This window comes from Castor canadensis, chromosome 3, assembly GCF_047511655.1.
Source record: "Castor canadensis chromosome 3, mCasCan1.hap1v2, whole genome shotgun sequence".
NCBI classification, from domain to species: Eukaryota; Metazoa; Chordata; class Mammalia; order Rodentia; family Castoridae; genus Castor; species Castor canadensis.
Window position 1 is genome coordinate 178,682,775 of NC_133388.1, and position 20,537 is coordinate 178,703,311.

Consider the following 20,537-nt stretch of genomic DNA (forward strand, 5'->3'; position numbering starts at 1 on the left):
CTATGGGTTGCTTGATGCAATGGGGCTAGCATAAATATGAGTATGGATGCGAAGATATGTAACAGAAGAAGTACTGGGATAATACATGTGGAGAGACTGTATAGGGTTCAGGTAGGATGACAAACAGGAAATAGAGTTAAGGTCAGCACTTAGGCAACAGGAGGAAGTATCAAGTGGCAAGTCTGGGTGTTCCTTTGGAGATAGAGCCAAAAATCACAATCCATGAAAGACAAAATGCATTTGGAGAAAAAGAAAAATGGAAGAGGATGAAAGGCCTTTTGTCGTGAGTAATATCATCTAGAATTTTTTTTCTACTCTATATCAACTAGTAAAAGTCTTGTGATTCAACTCTAGTTAAATCACATAATTTAAGCAGATCTTTATTCTCTTCCAATTGTCAGTTTTGTACTTACTCTATTTACATAGGTGTTTTGTTTTGTACTTGAAGACCCTAGGAGACTCATCTCAGTATAATCTTATGGTTTGAATCTGAAATGTCCCTGAATGCTCATGTATCAAAGGCTTGGTTGCCAGCTAATGGAGTTTCTTGGAAGTGATTGGATCATGAGGGCTCTGACTTAATCACTGGATTAATTCACTGATGGAGTCATACTTTGATGACATTGCTGGAAATGGTGGAGACTTAGAAGGCAGGGCCTGGTTGGAGGCAGTGTGTCACTGAGGCCATGTCTTTGAAGATTATCTTGCTCTGGCCCCTTCTTGTCTATCTCTCTTTGCTTCCTGGGCACTATGAGGTGAGCAGCTATGCTTCACCATACCTCTCTGCCGTCATGCTCTGCCTCACCACACCTCTCTGCCGTCATGCTCTGCCTCACCACAGGTCCAGAAACAACGGAACCAGCCAAAAATGGATGTTAACCTGTGAAACTGTGAGACAGATTAAATATATCTTCCTTTTAAGTTGTTTTTCTCAGGTATTTCTTATAGTGATGAAAAACTAACACATATATCTCATAATATTTAGCATGTAACTCCATAGCAAAGTGATTCAAACATGAATTAAAGACAGTTCTCAAGTGCTATCTTCATATCCTGACTTGGGCAGTTTCCCTGTAGAATGTGAAATGCACAAAAAAAATGAGATGAGTTATTACTGGCACTAGTCATTTCCACATTTGCCTTGTTTAATCTTTACAAAACCTCAGAAAATTGTTATAAAATTACATTAAATGAAATATTTCATGTAAAAGGCTTACTACATGTTTGACATATAAATGCATAATATTGTTTTACCTATTATAATAATCTTAAAATATCATTATGCAGTTTCATTTTCAGCCCATACTAACTGTAAAATGAGACTGTGGTAGACACAGTGATATTTTAGTCAGACACTTGACACTTGTTCACCAATCCTGCTTCCTCTTTCTGGCCACACAGGAAATTTACATTTGTCTGCTCCTTGTACAGCTGGGTGGGACAATGTGATTCAGTTCTGGCCAATGGTAAGCAGGCAGAAGTTATGTATATGAGGCTAGCTATAAAATACCCTGTGAACTCTTACACTCCCTTTTCCTTTCACATGGAGTGGGAAGAGAAGTATTCTCTGACAGAGGGGTTACATGATCCAAAGGGCTTGGATCCTTAAATCATCTGTGGAAAAGAGTCCTGATTCATGTTAGGCCACAATGTGAGCAGAAAAAAACCTTTTAGGGCTGGGTGTGTGATACCTGTTTGTAATTCCAGCTACTTTGGAAGTGGAGGTGGGAGGATCATGGTTTGAGGCTTTTGTAGGCAAAGTTAGCATGAAAGCCTGTCTGAAAAAGTATAGCTCAAGTGCTGGAGCATTTGTCCAACAAGTGTGAAGCCCTGAGTTCAATCCCTGGTACTGAAAAACAAAACAAAACACAACAACAACAAAACACTTTCATGTGTCAAGTCTCTGAGATGTGGGAGACATTCACTTGTTGCTGTAGCATATGTGAGTATATCCTGATTAATATAAAGGTGTTAAAGAAAAGGAAAGTAAATAGGTATTTGCTTTCAAACAAATAATTGCTAACTAAAGTAGATTTGCATACAAAACAAATCTACAAAACTGAATGGAACATTTTGGAAATCTATAGCATATCATTCTGCTGATAGGTTAAGTTTTGGGTTTGCATAGTGACAATGCTGGCAGAGCTGGGACATGAATCAGGAGATGTGACCTCAGGAGCAGTTCTTCCTTTCACTACATTTTCCAGCAGTTTTGGAAGAACCAGCAAAGTTGCCTTCTGCAAGGATCACTGCTAAGGCACAAAGTCTCAGAGACTGAACCAGGTTGAATTATGGATTAGCCAAAGGCTTTTGTAGATGATGGATGGTGCAAAGCTCGATACAGTGCTAAGAGGTCAGAGTGGTGAGATGTGCATGATTTCATGGTCAAAAACCAAAAGATGGAAACAGGGCATGTGTAGAATGTGAAATTCACACCCAGAAAAGAGGCTCAAGCTGAAGATGGTACCATAGGAGGAAGCTGGATTTATTGTGATTGACTAAGGAGACAACCCTGATGGACAGGACCCAACAGAGGTACAAGTATAACAGGAAACTTCAAAAGATGTCCTACGTGTACTAGCCCAAAACTTTTATGACATAATTATGGACTATAGAAATGCACAATACATAAAACAAGCTCCATTAGCACTCTGAGTGATCAGACTTGGAGTTCTCAGTTATTCCAGAAAAGATAAACTACCTCATTACTGTCTAGAGGTAACTTCCTTTTCTCTGCCAGATAAAGAATTAAGAGGCAGAAAAACTGTGAGAGAATTTAGCAAAGATTAATTGTGGAAATAGAAAGTGAAAATAAAATAGGAACTTCACCAATGGGAAGTGGACCCGGAAACCAGTAGTCTACTGATGTCCTTGGGATTTCCCCTTTTAAGATCCTCCCTTTCCCCTCCCCTAGGAGGCGTGGGGGTATACCCTCCATTTCAGTTTGCCCATGCTTCCATCACCCTCTGTCCACATAGCCTTTCTCTGTTCCTGATTGGATCCCCCGCCTGTGTGGACCAGTGTGGGGGGTGTCCTTTTGATTGGTTCCCCCATCTGTGTGCAGGAGCACTGCAGGAGAACAGAAGTTCAGGGGTCCCTCCAGTCCCAGGGCATTCTGGGAAGAAGAAGCCCCTGTGCCACCAGTGCCATGTGGAATCTGCCATCTTTCTCTAACTGCCTATACCCTATTATCTGTCCCTTAACCTTATCTCCAATTCTTCTGAGCACCAATCACATATATTTTAAGAACTTACTCAGCTCCCATTGGTATAAATGAACAAATAGCTGACTATATCACTGCATTAGTAACTGTGCATTATTGAATATATTTTTGATCTCCTACCACCAGTTCCCATTCTTTTGCTAATATAATTTATAATTCTGGAGTGTGGTTGCCTCTCTCTCATTTAGTGTAGTTATCATGGGCATCCTAGTATCTCTTATTGAACAAATGGGCCCCAAACCCAAATTATACCAGTTGACCCTTGCTTCCAGGACTTTGAATTCTGAGCACAATGGTGCAGAAAACAGTTGAAATTCATTTGTCCAGGTGATCTGTCAGTTCTACCCCTGCTTTTTTCCCCTCTGAGCGTGGTCCCAGAGCCTCCTGATAAAATCTGTGCACTATGCTGACCTTGGGAGAGGTATGAAGAAAGGGATCAGGCCATGGTAGTTGAGAAGCTTGGAAGAGGACAAGGTGTCAATTCCGCAAAGCAAATGAAAACCAAGCAAGCACAACATACAGAATCAGGTATCTGTCAGTGAGTTCAAGCAGAAGTGTAAGCTATCAAGTTCAGATGTTGTACTGAAGAAAGAGTTCTTGATTAATTAAGAAAAGAATGGTAGATCAGTGAGAATTTTTTTCATTGCAAGAGACAGGAAACCAGACTTACTGCTTTCGTTAGTCACATTGCAATGTAAATAATGGTTAAATAATTTATCATCCAAGCCGGGTGCTGGTGGCTCATGCCTGCAATCCTAGTTGCTTGGGAGGCAGAGATCAGGAGGATCTCGGTGCGAAAAGATCAGGAGGATCTTGGTGCCGAAGATAGCCCTGGCAAATAGTTCATAAGACCCTATCTAGGGAAAAAACCCAACACAAAAAATAGGACTAGTAGAATGGCTCAAGGTGTAGGCCCTGAGTTCAAACCCCAGTACTGCAAAACAACAAAAAACCAGTACTGCCAAAAAATAATAATAATTTGTCATTTACCTGGAGTATTTCTGAGAATGAAAGAAGGAACCATTAATGATTAAGTTGGGACAACAGAGTGTAAACTGGGACTGCTATACAAACTGAGGAGTTCTGCTGATCCCGATGTTAGGAAATCAGGAGAATATCACTTAAAAGGCTGCCAGAAAACTCAATCTCTCTCTCTCTTTTTTCTCTCTCTCATTTTTTCTCTCTCATTCTCTTTCTCTTTCTTTCTCTCTCATTCTCTTTCTCTTTCTTTCTCTCTCTCTCTCTCTCTCATTCTCTCTCTCTCTCTTTCTCATTCTCTCTCTCTCTCTCTCTTTTTCATGTCTTGTGTGAGCTTATTTACAGAAGGCTATATAGCAGGGATCACAATTGGCAGAAACTCCAGGCTCAAATTCTTCAGCTTATCAATTAGAAAGGAAAGGATGCTGTTCTATTTGCTTCCAGGTGAAATATCTTGTCCGTGAAGTTCAAGTAGTCTGGCCATGAGCATCCTTGGATCAATCTCTGCGATAAAAGCATGGATTCCTGACATTGGCTCATCTTTCAGCATACATATGTTCTTCTTGTGTGGAAGACATAGGAGAGCTATAAATCTAATATTCAAATAGTTGAAACTGCATTTCCTTAAAGAAAAATGCTATCGTGGGAGGCAAAACCATAAATATCCACTAAGACAATGCTTTTATAGAGTGCCTGTTGTCAATTCCACAAGCAGGATGGGAACTATTAATTGTTCCATAAAATACACTGGAGCTACCTGGGAGAGGGTAAAACCATGAACCCCTTAACTCTTTGCAATCTGCTTTTTGGGGGTGGGGAGACACTAAAGATTGAACCCAGGGCTTTGTGCGTAATGTGTTTACCACTAAGCTACACTCCCAATCCTACAACCTGCTTTAGCAAAGAGCCACAGGACTGTTCTATCCTTTTGTAATCTAGTATAGAATACTCCATTAAAGACATGCAAAGCCCCAGAGCTCAGTGCTCCTAAGAGCTGAGCACCTCTCAGTTGAAATGAAGGTAGACATAGGGAGAAGGGCAGACTTGAGACTGTGTTGCTTCTCTGTCTCTCTTTCTCTCTTTCTCTCTTCCTTCTACCCTCCCCCACTCGCCCCAGGACTGAGGTTTGAACTCAGGACTTCATGCTTGCAAAGCAGGCATTCTACCCCTTGAGCTGCACCTTCAGTCTATCTTGTCTGGTTATTTTGGAGATAGGGTGTCTCAAACTATTTGCCTTGACTGGCCTTGACCTCCCAAGTAGCTAGAATTATAGGCGTAATTTAGGCACCAGTGCTCAGATGTTTTTCTCTTTTGACTTTGCTCTGAAAATCCATTGGTAGAGCCATACTGGGCACCTTGAGTTTTAAAATGGGGACTTGGGGAACAGGAAAGAAGTGAGGAATCCATAGAAGAGAGTTGAAATTTGCTAGAAACAGACTCTCTTTCCATCCCAGATTAACCAAGCTCCCAGCTCTGCCTCTGTGGCTCCCTGTTTCAACTCCATTGTTGGAAAGTCCAGCCCTTTAACATGAAACTTGGAACACAAAGATATGCTGCTTTCCACTCTGGTATGATTTTTACCATCTTGCAGAGGATTTCTTGCTGGCTAAAACGCAACAGAAATCTGCTTTCCCCCATCTCAGCCCTTCCCTAGGAGAAAAAAAGACTGGATGAATGTGTGGGAGGCTGACTGAGTGGCTGTGGACACCCTGCGTCCCAACAAAGAGGCAACTCAGTCCAGTGGCAGGAAGGAGGAGGAGATCCAATGAACTGTGATTTCGCAATGAGCCCCTTGTCATTACAGGGAACACAGTGTTTGTTGGAGAGAGCTCTTCAATCTCCAAGTCAGCTGTGCCTCCAGAAAACTGCAGTCTTGACTCTGATAAATAATCAGCCCACTCAGCCCAAGCCCTGTTGGAGCAGATAGGGTTATCCTTGCCACAGCAAGGAGCAACAGGAATGTCCCCTGCAAGCCCTGCACATTGGAAATAGCCAGCAAACCTGCAAATGCTCAAAACTGTTCTTTGGGACTCCATATTATAAATGGAGGATTACACAATTTAATAGGTAAATTCTGTTTCATTGAGTTACAAGTATTTTGGAACTAAGCAGTGTATAAATAAAGGAACACATGTTAGCATTTGTTTGTAGTAAGTCGATAACAAAATATGCCATAGCTCATCTTGACCTACAGTTCAGGATAATAAGACGAATTCCTGGTTGCTGATATAATCATTCCAGTGCTGGTGTATGGTCAGAGTGCAGGTTGCCTGTCCTGTCTTACTCATTTTTCTTTCAAATGTTTCCTCTCTCTTTCTATCATTCAAGTCAGAATCTATCTTTTTAAACAAGAGTTCAAATATTCTGGTTTCTCTTCAGATTTCATAAATCTTTCACCATTTTAAAACTTCTCATTATAGTATGTAGTGATGGCTGTGGTCCCCATTCAAACTGAGGCACTGATTTACCTGTCTGGAGGCTCTTGGCCAAGCGCTCTTCATTGTACCCCCTCTGCTAAAGAGAGACACCTCACCCAAGCCATGCTCCCTTCCCACCAGCAGCCCACATTTTAAAAGAAAGGACTGGCTTAAGTAACAGAAATTACAAGAATTAAAGAGACCCTTCTTGAAAGAGAATATGTGATCATTGTGGACATGTAAAGACCCAACTCCTCAACCTTAATTTAGGATGACCCTGCAGGGCTATCCTAACCACAGAGTCCCCTGTGGGATGGCCTGAGGCCTTTGGGGTGACTGTTTTACAATTTGCCTGCCCTTTCTGCTCATCAAGCCTTTCTCTTCTCACAGAAATACTTAAGAGCACCTGACTCCAAAAAACTCATACACAGATATCTAGCTCAGTCTGCTTTCAAGTGACTGACCTCTGACACCATAAAACATAGGCAGTGAAATGTGCATTGACCATAGTTGTACAACTTAAGAATTTTTCTGAAATGAAGCCACCTGTACAACTAACACCCAAATCAAGAGACATCCCACATGCTGTCTTCCCATCACTAAGGGTAACTGTTATTATAATTTCTAAAAGTATAGACTTGTCTTGCTGTTTCAGTGCTTTATTTAAATGGCATCATATAACATGCCTTCTTTTTCTTTCTTCTTTTTTAGGGGGAGGCGAGCTCAGGGCATTACACTTGCCAAGCAGGTGCTCTGCCACTCGAGCAACACCCCTATTTTGCTCTTAGTTATTTTTGGAGTAGGGTCTTGCTTTTCTGCCCAGGTTGGCCTGGACCTTGATAGCTGAGATGACAGGCATGTGCCACCATACCCAGCTATTGGTTGAGATAGGGCATTGAGAATTTTTTGTGGGGGCTGTCCTTGAACTGCGATCCTCCCGATCTCTGCCTCCCAAGTTGTTAAGATTGCAGGTGTGAGCCACCGAGCCTGGCTTATACATTCTTTTTGTATCTGGCATCCAGTGGACAACATTTGGTTTGTGAGATTTGTTTAGTTTGCTGCATGGGATTGTGTGCAATCCATTCCCACTGTTATACGGTATTCTTTTGTGAGAATATTAGAGTTTATGTTTTTAATATTTTTGGTTGATAAAGATTTAAGACATTCAAGTTTGAGGTAACTATGAATGACACTGCAATGAACAATCTAGGAGATGTCTTTGGATGGACATATGCACTCCTTGCTATAGGGGGAACTGCATAGATTTAGTTCTATTAGATTCGGTGGTGCCAGTTTTCAAAAATGGCTATACCAGGTTATACTGCCACCTGAGGGCATGAGTAGTAAGACCAGCACTTGGTGTTTCCCATCCTTTTCATTTCACTCACTATGGTAAGTGTATGGTGACTGTATATTGTGGCTTTAATTTGCATTTCCTTGGAGCCAATGAAACTGAGCACATTATCTTAAGTTTATTGTCAGTTGGATAGTTCAGGTCTTTGCCTGTTTTCTGTTGGGTTATCAAGACAGGCTATTAGCCTTTAGCACAGGCTATTGGGAACTCCTTCCGACAACATCTTTGGTGAAGGGAAGAAAAAGTGGTATTTTGTTGAAGGACAAAAGTAAGGGATAGGTAAGAGACAGCATCCAGGGAAATATGTAGGAGATGATGAACACATGCTTCAGAGCTGTGGGAAAAAGGAAATAGAAATAAGATTTATTCACAACAGCAAAGTCACAGACTCATGGAGAGTAGGTAAACTGAGGAGGGGGAGGAAGCCATGAACACAGATGGGGTCCAGCTGTTGGACTCAAGAAAGAAAAGTGGTGACTTTGGGTGGGTTCCAGCAAGAATCACAAGAGTCCACTCAACTGATGAGACCCTGCGTACATGAGAAATGTTTTCATGATTGCCAGAATAGTTAGAAAAGGCTGTGTTTCCTGGATAGGGTCCAAAAAAGAGATTAGAATGAAACAGAATGGTTGTTGTTAGTTTTATGTATGCAGGCAGAGTTGCAAGATGAGTAAATGAATAGCATGGTTTTAGAGCAAAAGAGAGGGTGCAAACTTTTTTCAGGCTCACTTATCCACCGTATGTGATAAATAACCAGGGCAGAGTGACCTAGAATACAAAGCATCATTATTTAGGCAGCACTGTTCCTGGACAGTAGCCCATAACCCTGAGCAGCAGGAGGGGCTTGGAGTCAAATCTGTACTGACTTTGCAACCTCATTCTGACTGTCTATAGAAGTGGTCCTCTCCATATCTCAGGCTCAGTGGTGGACCTGTCCTGTCCTTACTTGTCACAGAGAATTTTGAAACTACTCTACATCCTGCTTGCCTGTTAGTTTATTTGAAAGGGGTTTCTAATGGTGGCCCTCAGGTCTGCATGGCTGACCAAAAAACTGGGACCCTATTTTATCCATTTAAGGCTTCCATCTGTGCATGTGTGCCCAGGAGAAGACAATGTTGCATTAAAAGAATAGGCTTTCTTAAGAGAAAGAAACTGGGACCCTATTTTATCCATTTAAGGCTTCCATCTGTGCATGTGTGCCCAGGAGAAGACAATGTTGCATTAAAAGAATAGGCTTTCTTAAGAGAATCTCTTTATTTTAGACATGGGGAAGAAGGGAGATAAGGTAGTTTCCACAAACTTGGTCTTACCTGTTAACATTGTAGGAACCCCGTGCTGAGTGACTTGCGCTCTGGAGACATAGCAGAAACCAAGACAGACACGGTACCCTCTGGAGTTTTTGACCTAGTAAATCAGACAGACATTGTCAGGTAGCTTCAATAAAGTAATAAAAAGGAAGCTCAGATACATTCCTATCAGAGAGTCTGACTTCATTTTATGTTTTTGCCTTTGTTGTTTTATAGGAAGAAGTAACTAAAAAATTCAAAGTACAGGTTCTTTACCAATTGTTCTCAATTAGGATTGAATTTTCTCCCAGGGGGCATTTGGTAAGGTCTAGAAAGATGTTTGGTTAGCATAAACTGGGTGCTACTAATAACTAGTAGGTAGAGATAGGGGTACAGCTAAGAATTATACAAAGTACAAGATGCCCCTTCAACAAAATCCATTTGGTCTAGATCAAGGTCTCTACACCTTGTATTGAGCCAAGCCACTCTAAAGTCCTTTCTAAATATTCTACAACACACCAAACAGTGCCTCCTGCCACCCTTCAAACATACCAACAACAAAGAATTAACTGTTCCAGAATTTCAATGGTTCTAAGATCTTAAAATTCTGTGCTACACTGATTCTTGCCTCTTACCACTGATTGGGCCGGGTACTGTACTGAAAACTTTTTATTCAGTATGTCATTTACTCACAAAGAAAATATGATGAGCTCTATTGTTGTTTCCTAAAGTCCCATGTTGAAGAATCTCTCTAGGAATGATTACAAATAGACAAACGGAACAGACAGACCTTCTCAATTTAAGGTAGATACATTCAGATGCAGAGCCTGTAAAGTCACGTCTTCATGGCCAGTGCCTGCAGTGCCTGCAGGTCATGGTGGTTGCACACTGCACAACTGTGGGGAAGGTAGTCACACACACCATGGAGAATGATAGCTCCTGGAGTTGTGCAATGTGGTAGACTTGGTCAAATAAGCAATAAGCAGTCTTCCTTATAGAATGTGCCCTGTGAGGTTTTATTGTTTTTTGTTTTTCATGACTCTACCAGGCAATAAAAGCTCTACCACAAAATGACGGGCTCAGAAATATTAGTTAACTCTATTTACATGTGAAGGAAATGAGATTTAGTGAGGCAGTTGTGGGGGACACAACTAAAGTGTCACAGCAAGAGACGAAGCCTGTTACATCACTGTAATTTAGGCTAGTGTTTTTCTATCTACTCTCCTGTTTACTTCTTGTTGAAGAGGAGTCAGAATGAAAGTCTTTGTAGCAATGCAATGATTAGGATTTTAAAAAAATTACAGTGCATTTATTGTACAAATAAATGAGTTTCATTATGACAGTTTCATACATGCATATAACATTCTTTGATGATATTTACCCCTCTATTAGCCGCTTATTCTCCCTTCCCCCAATAATTGAAATTCTTAAACTGAGAATGTACTGTTGAACATAGGTATGTAAAGACAGAAGAAATGTCTAAATTCTCAGTAATTATACCAGCTCAGTTCCAGGGAACTTGACACAACTTAAGATACATGAGTATAAAAATTAGAAAAGGTGACACCAAGCTAGGTATAGAGGTATACACCTATAATCTCAACACTCAGGAGACTGAAGCAAGAGGACTGTGAGTTTGAGACAAGTCTGGGCTAAATGGTGAAACTTTGTCTCACCTCCCAAAAAAGAAACAAAACAAAACAAAAAATAACATCACCAAGAGTATTTGCTCTATTTGAAAAAACATGGAAGCAAGAAGAGTCTTAAAATCCAGAAGCTTCTCCCAGGCAGTCCAGCAGCTGGTATTATTTCTGCCTTTACAACTTCCCACTGAATCAGAAGACATTAGACATTCTTTACTTAGGGAAGTCCAAGCCAAGAGTGACTTCCTTTAAGATTTATGAAAAGAAGCAAGTAATTTGTCTTATGTGTTTCAAGAATGAGAAACATTGAAAAGATTAATGGAAACTTGTCCTTTCTGCTGAACCCAACCCTGCAACCTGGTTAGAGAGCTGAAAGTGAACAGTGAAGAAGGGAAGAGGAACAGGTAGGTCTAGGGACTGGTTGTGTCTGTTGTATGTGGACTCTATGTTTGAGAGAAGACGAATGACAGGCTTTCTGCAACAAGGACACTGCTTATAGTAATTCAGGTGGTCCTGGGCCATCAGCATTATTTTGTTTTTTGAAGAAGTGTAAACTCAAATGCCCTAATTGCAGGTGCAGAGGGAAGTGGGTGAAGAGACAGGGACTCAGGTGACAGTGAGCAGAGGGGCTGCAGTTAGCTGAGGAATGTGTGCTGCTAAACATTCAAAGTCACATTAATGCTTGAGTTAAAATAGAACAAAGCCATGGTGCTAATGAAACAAAACACCTCTGCAGGCCCAAGGCTCCTATCAGCTCCTGATTGAAAGTCAGAAGCTGGCAAAATCTGTGCTTCCTTGTCATCTAAAGGTCACAATTCTTCCATGGTGTGCTCCTTGTACTTGTCACGTCAATCCTAAGCACAGTATTGCTCAGGTAATTTACCAAAGAACAGTATGGTAATTTTTCCTGAAGATGAGGGTAGAATGAATCATATTAATTATAGTCAGATTTGGTTATTTAGTATGTTAGAGTTTAGAAACTATACCAATAAATATAAATTAAAGGTAATTTTGTATTGGTCAATTCTATCTAGGTATGAAGACATATTTCTTTCTAGGGGTTATTTAGGGGCTGGGAATGTAATTTAGCAGTAGAGCAAATGCTTATCAAACAAGACTCTGGGTTAAATCCCTAGCACCAAAAAAAAAAAAAAGTTATTTAAACTTTGCCTCTTTAAGAAAGTGAACACCATTAAGCCAATAATAATAACAGGTAGTACTTACTGTCCTTTCTTTTGGTCAGGTGACACATGCTTTACATGGATTATCTCATTCTGCCTCATTTAATCCTTGCAACAACCCTCTAAAATTGGTGGTGTTATTACCTTCATTATTTAGATGAGCATGCTGAGGCATAGAATGGGTAGGTGACTTTCCAAAAGTCACTCAGTAAGTGGCAAAGATGAATCAAGGGGGTGTGGCCCAATAGCCAAGTTATGGAAACAGCCAAGATGCCCCCCTACTGATGAATGGATCAAGAAAATGTGGTACTTGTACACAATGCAATTTTACTCAGCCATGAAGGAGAATGAAATCTTATCATTTACAGATAAATGGATGGAACTGGAGAACATCATTCTGAGTGAGGTCAGCCAAGCTCAGAAGACCAAAAATCTTATGTTCTCCCTCATATGCAGACTTCAGATCTAGGGCAAATTCAGCAATGTGGTTGGACTTGGATCACATGACAAGGGGAGAGCACATACAGGAGATATAGGAATAAGTAGAAAACCCAAAACATGAAAGCGTTTGATGTCCCCACTCCAGAGGAGCTAATACAGAAACCTTAAAGCAACAGAGGTTTTCATGAGCAGGGGATCAGGAACCAATGTAAATATCAGTTAGAGATGAATCAACACGGGTTGTAACACATGGGCACATGAAAGCAATGTTAGGAATCTCTCTGTATAGCTATCCTTAACTCAACTAGCAAAAATGCTTTGTCTTCCTTATTATGCTTATGTCTTCTCTTCAACAAAATTAGTGATAAGGGCAGAACAGATTCTGCCTGGAACTGAGAGGGGGAGGGGAGGAAGGGGGGACAGGGGGGAGAAATAACCCAAACAATGCATGCACATGTGAGTAAATGAACAACAAAAAATAAAATAATAAAAAGGGGGTGTGGCCAAGTTATCATCCATAAATCTAACTAATTAACTAACTAACATCAAATACCTTGCCTTACCAACACAAACATCTTGTGTTCTCACCAGGGCCAGTGGAGGGAGTTACGCAGAGGCTTAGAGCTGCAGGCATCCCCACCCCCACTGCCTGGTAGGAAGAGGATTGGGATCTGGATCTTTGTAGTCCCTTGAACTCTGTTTCTTGTGGCAGCATTAATATTTCTGTTGAAGTTCTTCAGAACAAGGGTAAAGGCTCAGAGTCGAGGTCTAGGTGCATGCTTGCAGCCACTTATTTCCCTGAGTATGTGGAGGAATGCCCAAGCTATGCATGGGTAGCTGATGAGAGTCCTGTTATTGTAAAGAAGGGAGCACCCGATGCAGGTGAATTAGAACTGATGGCTGGACTCCAAGGCTAAGATTCCCCAAACAATGGGGAAACCAGTGGCTTCCTTTTGACTGTCCAGATAGCATCTAGATATGTAAGGTACTTGCCCTGACTGGTGAAAATGTTTTAGGGTACATAAATTTGGGATACCATCTGGGAATTAACAAAGAGACAGTTTTGAGGTCAATGCCATTCAAGTTGTTTTCTGCTTTAATACTGCAGGAGCTTGATATCAGGTCTCTGAGGAAGCAGAGAAGCAAAGAGAGTATTATAAATTCAATAGAAAAGAAGAGATAGGCTAATAGGCACCCTTTGGAAGGGGAGGTGGCAATGCTGTCCTGTTTGTGACTTAATAAAGGAGTTTGGTCCAAGTGGGAGGACATTTCTATGTCTCAGCCTTTAAATAGGCTCTAGTGGTTGTCATTTGTAATCTGTGTTCTATCTTTCTGGCCAGGGCCTGGGTTTCTCTTTATTTTAGTCTCCTTTGGCTATTTCTGACCATCCAGATCACGTGCTTTCCACCACATATTCTGCTTCTGGCTCACAGTCTGCCTTGGAACAGCCTCACCCTTTGTCACAGTGGGTATGTGGTGGGTCTGTAGGCCGTCCCTGTCCCTCTCTACTCTGCTGCCTTCCATTGTCTCCAGGAGCTCAAGGAACTGTTGGATCCTCTATGGAGAATTGCCTAGGGAAGCTCAAAAGTCAGTTATTCCCTAGAAACTGCCTGTGATAGACTGCTAGGTTTTACTCTGAGGTGGCCCTTGCCAAATTGTGCAGCCTGAGAAGCAGCTGTGGCTTCCAGAGTCCTGGCTAAGGAGGGGAGAACTCTGTCTTCTCATTGGCTCTCTTCTCCATGCTGCAGGCTTCATCCAGAAGAGGTAAAATCAGGACACACACTGACCACATCATCCTTTCCCTTCCTTTCTATTCACCTTCTTCCTACGATTCCTTTGGTGTTAGAAGAGGCAAGATTTTCTCTTATTTCCCTGACATTGGAGCCACCTTGTACATGGAACAGCAAGGCTGTCATTGGAGAAAGGGAAACTGCTATGAGAAATTCTACAAATTAGTCCACCAGGTCTGCCTTTGATATAATAATGGGCTCTATAGATAAAGAACTAGAGCGAAGCCTCATTTTCTCTTTCCAGAAAGCCAAATTGGTTCTCTTTCTCAAGAGGGCAAGTACACTATTTCTATTACCTGAGGTTTCAGAGAATGGCTCTTCCTCAGAGGTGAGAGAATGCCTCACCTCATCATAAAATATGATTCATATTTTATTGGGGTTTAACATTTGCAAAACAGTTTTGGAACTGTCACAACCTAACCATTCCCTTAAGACTCCCATTATGCTGAAGTTTGGCATGTATTTACATTGGAAACATATTTCTGTCTGGAAGGTGAGGTATATTTTGCTGAATCGAACTCTTTGATTTGAGTGATGAGGTTTCATACCCTAATCCACAGAAAAGGAGACCCTACCAGGGGTCTTTCGGTGAGAAGTCAGTCATTTTCAGCACGTGGCTATATGACAATAATAGGGCAGAAAAACAGTCTACGGTGGGAAGCACATTGTTCTGCTGTTCCTGAGCTCTGGACTTAAGGTCACATTGGGTCACTCACTTAATAACCTCTTTGGACTCTGGTTTCCTTATTAGATAAAATGCTCTTTTTAAGGTCTACTCACAATCCACATAGAAAGAAAAACACATCTATTCTGCAGTCTTCATTTCTAATGTTAGGAAATGCTGCCCCCTTGTGTTTTGAGGTGTGTCCTTGGTAGCTGTTTTTATTTTAAAATAAATTCTTAATCTTAAAACCATTGACTGTTAAAACTTTGTTTTGATAACTTTTTTTTTTTTAAGGCAGACTCATCTTCTCAACTGCTAACACAAAGCTAGGAGTTGTAGGATCATAGCTACTCACTGAGTGGAAATTTCTTTGACAATATCCCTAGGGGAAATGTAAACACAATGATTCCCATTTTAATGAGAAAGAAAGGCAACCATTGTTTCTCATTCTTGACCGACTCTTCCCTGGATGTGCAGTGGACTGAGACCTGCTCAGCATTTTCTAGGCCAAACATTCCTGACCTTTGGTTTAGAAAAGAATGAAGTCCCTTTCTAAAAGCCAGCCTCATTTTGCTGAAGTGGTCTTCCTTTCATTTGGGATGCTGAAGCTACATAGGTAAACTACCCTGTTTTGGACTGTATGTCATTTGGAGATGCCTGTCCTTTGAAGAATTGTGAAAACACGACCCAGAAAGAAATTCCAGTGTCTACGTGTACTCAAGAGCTTTAAAATGATTTCTATTGCTCAGTTTCCTGAGCCAGACTCCGTGGATGCTACATCTCTTCTTTTATAATTAAAAAATCTACCAAAATAGGGACAGGGACTCATGACTATAATCCCAACTATTTGGGAGGCAGATATAGGAGGATCATGGTTCGTGGCCAGTCCGGGAAAGATTCCATCTCAAAGAACAAGCTTGGCATGGTGGCATATACCTGTTATCCTAGCTACACCAGAGGCAGAGGTAGGAAGATTGTGGTCTGAGGTCAGCTTGGGTAAAAGCACCAGAACCTATTTGAAAAATAGCTAAAAGCAAAAAGGGCTGGAGATATGGCTCAAGTAGTAGAGTGCTTGCCTAGCAAGCATGAGGCCCTGAGCTCAAAAACCCAGTACCAAAAAGAATTACCAAAATACTTTCAAAATAAATGTTTTTATGGAATAACAATCTACATGTAGAAGAAATACACAAATGATATTACACTGTTCTAATCCTATAACCTGACCCTAAAACTGACACCTGGCTCAGGAAAAAGGACATTACAGGGCTCCAGAAGGCTCCCTTCCTAATCATTGCTCTGGTCCTTTTTCATTGTTTTAACTTCTAATGCCATGAACTTATGATGGGAGGGCGAGAAGCAGTCCATGTCCTGATCTAGGTTGGGCCTGAGGGGTGATGTCACATGATTATATTATACTCACAAAAATCTGCAAGCTCTTTACTTAAATTTGTTCATTTTGCTATATGCAAATTATTATTAATCATTTATTCCAGCTTTTTATTCATTTATTCATGGTAGGGTTGGCCCAAAATAACCTTCCTCTTATACTAACATCTTACAGAGCACAATGATTAAAACCAGGAAATTGAAAAAACGGAACTAAGGTGTTAGTTAAAATGCAGAACTTATTCCAACTAAATCAGCTTTTCAACTATTGTGTTCTTTCTGTTCCAGGATCCTTTGCCGAATACCCCAGTGCATCTACTTGCTAGTTCTCCTTAGTCTCCTCTGTCTGGAACACTTCTAGTTGGGAGCAGAACTTTATACGCCTTTTTTAAATCACAAGTTTAATCACACCTGGAATTATGTGATGTTTAACAGCTTCTCTGAAGAGTGCACCCTGGATTTCTACCCTCTCTCTAGATTTTCTCTTCAGGCTCCACTTTGTCACTGTCACTAATAGTCCTATCTCCAGCACTCAGTGCTTCTTCCGAGGAGTGACTGCCAGGTCAGGCGAGTCCACTCATTCCCTGGAAAAGTGACATTTTCTCCATTTCATAAACTTAGAAATTTAAGAGATGTCTTCATAGTCTCTTCAAGGCTGTCTCTGATACACTTCTGACTGCATCACTGCTTGCTTACCTTTGACAGTTTCTTCGGCATATGGCAGTGTGTGGTGAGCTTGGAATGGCTTAGACATTATTATTGTAGCCAGATGTGGCCCAGGGCAGTGTTTATGGCCAGATTAAATAGGAGAGAAATAGGGGTGTGAGAACAAATGATGAATGCAAAGCAGGAAGAAGGATAAGAGAGGAAGGGTAGTAGCTTGGACACAAAATGAGCCTCTTTCCACACCCACTATGTGTCAGGCACTTTACACACGCCATCCACTTAACCCATGAGGTCTGCAGTTAGTGCTCAGAATAGGCATTGGCTGATTGGGCGGAATATTAGGCTTCGTTGTTTTGATGTGTGGAGGAGCGGGAAGGCTGCTAGGGTTAGGATTGACAGTACTAGGGCTACGACTCGGCTGAGTTTGTTGGGGATGGATCATAGGATTGCATACGCGAATAGGAAGAACCATTCTGGCTTAATGTGTGGTGGTGTGTTTAGGGGGTTGGCTGGTGTGTAGTTGTCTGGGTCTCCTAACAGGTCTGGTGAGAATAGTACTAGTGCTAGGAGAGGGGTGAATAGAAGTAGGAATCCAAAGGAGTCCTTGATGGTAAAGTATGGGTGGAATGGGATTTTGTCAGAGTCTGAATTGATTCCTGATGGGTTGTTTGATCCTGTTTCGTGTAGGAATAGGAGGTGGACTATTGCTAGTGCTGCGATAATAAAGGGTAGGATAAAGTGGAATGCAAAGAATCGGGTTAGGGTGGCTTTATCTACAGAGAAGCCGCCTCAAATTCATTCTACTAGGTCGGACCCGATATACGGGATTGCTGAGAGTAGGTTTGTGATTACTGTGGCCCCTCAGAATGATATTTGTCCTCATGGGAGAACGTATCCTATAAAGGCGGTGGCTATAACTGTGAATAGTAAGATGATGCCGACATTTCATGTTTCTATGAAGGTGTATGATCCATAGTAAATTCCTCGTCCTACGTGTATGAACAGGCAAATAAAGAATATGGAAGCTCCGTTGGCATGGAGGTATCGGATGATTCAACCGTAGTTTACATCTCAGCAGATATGTGCGACTGAAGAGAATGCTGTTGTGGTGTCCGATGTGTAGTGTATTGCTAGAAATAGTCCTGTTGCGATTTGTAGGATTAAGCAAATTCCTAGTAGGGACCCGAAGTTTCATCATGCTGAGATATTGGATGGCGTTGGGAGGTCGATGAATGAGTGGTTAATAATTTTTATTAATGGGTGTGTTTTTCGGATGTTTGTCATTAAGAGTTTCTGTAGTTGAATTACAACAATGATTTTTCATGTCATTAGTCTTGGTTTGAGTCCATGCGGAAATTATGACTTATTCTATGTATTTGTTGAGTGTTATGTTTATGTTGGGCTTTGTGGGGTTTTCTTCTAAGCCTTCTCCTATCTATGGCGGTTTTGGGTTGGTTGTTAGTGGTGGGGTTGGTTGTGGGTTAATTTTAAGTTTTGGTGGTTCTTTTTTGGGGTTGATGGTGTTTTTGGTTTATTTAGGTGGGATGATAGTGGTGTTTGGTTATACTACGGCTATGGCTATTGAAGATTATCCTGAGACGTGGGGTTCTAATGTGGCTATTTGAGGTGCTTTGGTGTTTGGTTTGTTTGTTGAGTTGATTTTTTTGGTCTTATTGGTGAAGAATGATGAGGTGGATGTATTGGGGGGTGTTTATAATACAAGTGATTGGGTTATTTATAGTCGTGAGGGGGTTGAGTGTGTCAATAAAGATGTTATGGGTGTTGCGGCTGTTTATAGTTATGGAAGTTGAGTGACAGTGTTGGCTGGTTGGTCTTTGTTTGTAAGTATTTTCATTGTTCTTGAGATCACTTGTGGTCGTTAAATGATAATTGTTAGTGCTAAGGCTATTGATAGTAGGAAGGATAGAAAGTATAGTTTGATTATTCCTTTTTGGTTGGACACAGTGATAGAGGCTTTAATCTGCATGTTAGCTATCAGTTTGGGTGTGATTTTTTCTGTTCAGATTGTGTCTAGGAGGGTTGATGCTGCTTTTTGACTGAGTACTAGTGTATTTTTGGGTGAAGTACGGTGTACGATGGTTGGGAAGAATCCAAGTATTGTAGAAAATGACTTGGTGTTGGAGTTTAGGTTTAGTTTTAGGTTGTAGGTTATGTTGTTTAGTTCTATTGCGATAGTGAAACCTAGGATAGTGACTCCTAAGGCTATTAGTTTTAGGTATAGGGGTATAGTTAATGTGGGGTTGTTTATGGGGGTGATGTTACTTGAGATAATAAACCCAGAAAAGATGCTTCCTACGAGTAGTCGTTTAATAGAATTTGTAAGTTGTGGGTTGTTTTCATTAATGTTGATGAGTGGGTAGAATCGGGGTTGTCCTAGGAGGGCGAAGAAAATGATTCGTGTGCTGTATACAGCTGTAAGGGAGGTTGCAATGAGTGTAATCAGTAGGGCTCAGGCGTTGGTGTACGAGTGTTGGCAGATTCAATGATAAGGTCTTTTGAGTAAAATCCTGTTAGGAAGGGCATACCTGTAAGTGCTAGGCTTCCTACTGTTAGAGAGGAAGTTGTCAATGGTATTGCTTTGGCTAATCCACCTATTTTGTGGATGTCTTGTTCGTCGTTGAGACTGTGGATGATGGATCCTGAGCATATGAATAATATTGCTTTGAAGAATGCATGGTTGCAGATGTGGAGGAATGATAAGTAGGGTTGGTTAATTCCTAGGGTAACTATTATTAGGCCTAGCTGGCTGGAGGTTGAGAATGCAATGATTTTTTTGATGTCGTTTTGTGTTAAAGCACAGATTGCTGTGAAGAGGGTTGTGATAGCCCCTAGGCATAGTATAGTTGATATGATTAGTTGACTGGATTCTAGGAGGGGGTGAAATCGGATTAGGAGGAAGATTCCTGCTACAACTATTGTGCTTGAGTGGAGTAGGGCTGATACTGGTGTGGGGCCTTCTATGGCTGAGGGAAGTCATGGGTGGAGTCCGAATTGGGCTGATTTTCCAGTAGTAGTAGGCCTAGTAGGGGGATTGTTGTTATTTTAGGGTCCATGAATAGTTGTTGAAGGTCTCATGAGTTAGAGTAAATTAAGAATCATGCTATTGATAGGATGAATCCAATGTCTCCGATTCGGTTGTATAGGATTGCTTGTAGTGCGGAGGTGTTAGCGTCAGTACGTCCTATCATCATCCAATGAGGAGGAATGATATAATTCCTACTCCCTCCCACCCGATGAATAGTTGGAATAGGTTATTTGCTGTAACTAGGATTAGTATGGTGATAAGGAAGAATAGTAGGTATTTAAGGAATTGGTTGATGTTGGGGTCGGAGTGTATGTATCATAGGGAGAATTCTATGATTGACCATGCTACAAATAGGGCTACTGGTACGAATAGTAATGAAAAATAGTCTAGTTTGAGACTGAGTGAGAGTTTTGTGGTGTGGATAGTGAGTCAGTGTCAGTTGGATACGATGGTTTCGTTGCC

The 20,537-nt window shown here is 41.2% G+C and overlaps 1 protein-coding gene across 1 annotated transcript in view; it reads left to right on the forward strand.

Moving 5' to 3' along the window:
* Nucleotides 1–262: 262 nt before the first annotated feature.
* Col14a1 (collagen type XIV alpha 1 chain) overlaps nt 263–20,537 on the forward strand; it is a 277,904-nt gene continuing 257,629 nt past the window's right edge. The window contains exon 1 of the mRNA XM_074069130.1: nt 263–283. The gene's annotated coding sequence lies outside the window, so the exon portion shown is untranslated. The remainder of the gene's footprint in view (nt 284–20,537) is intronic.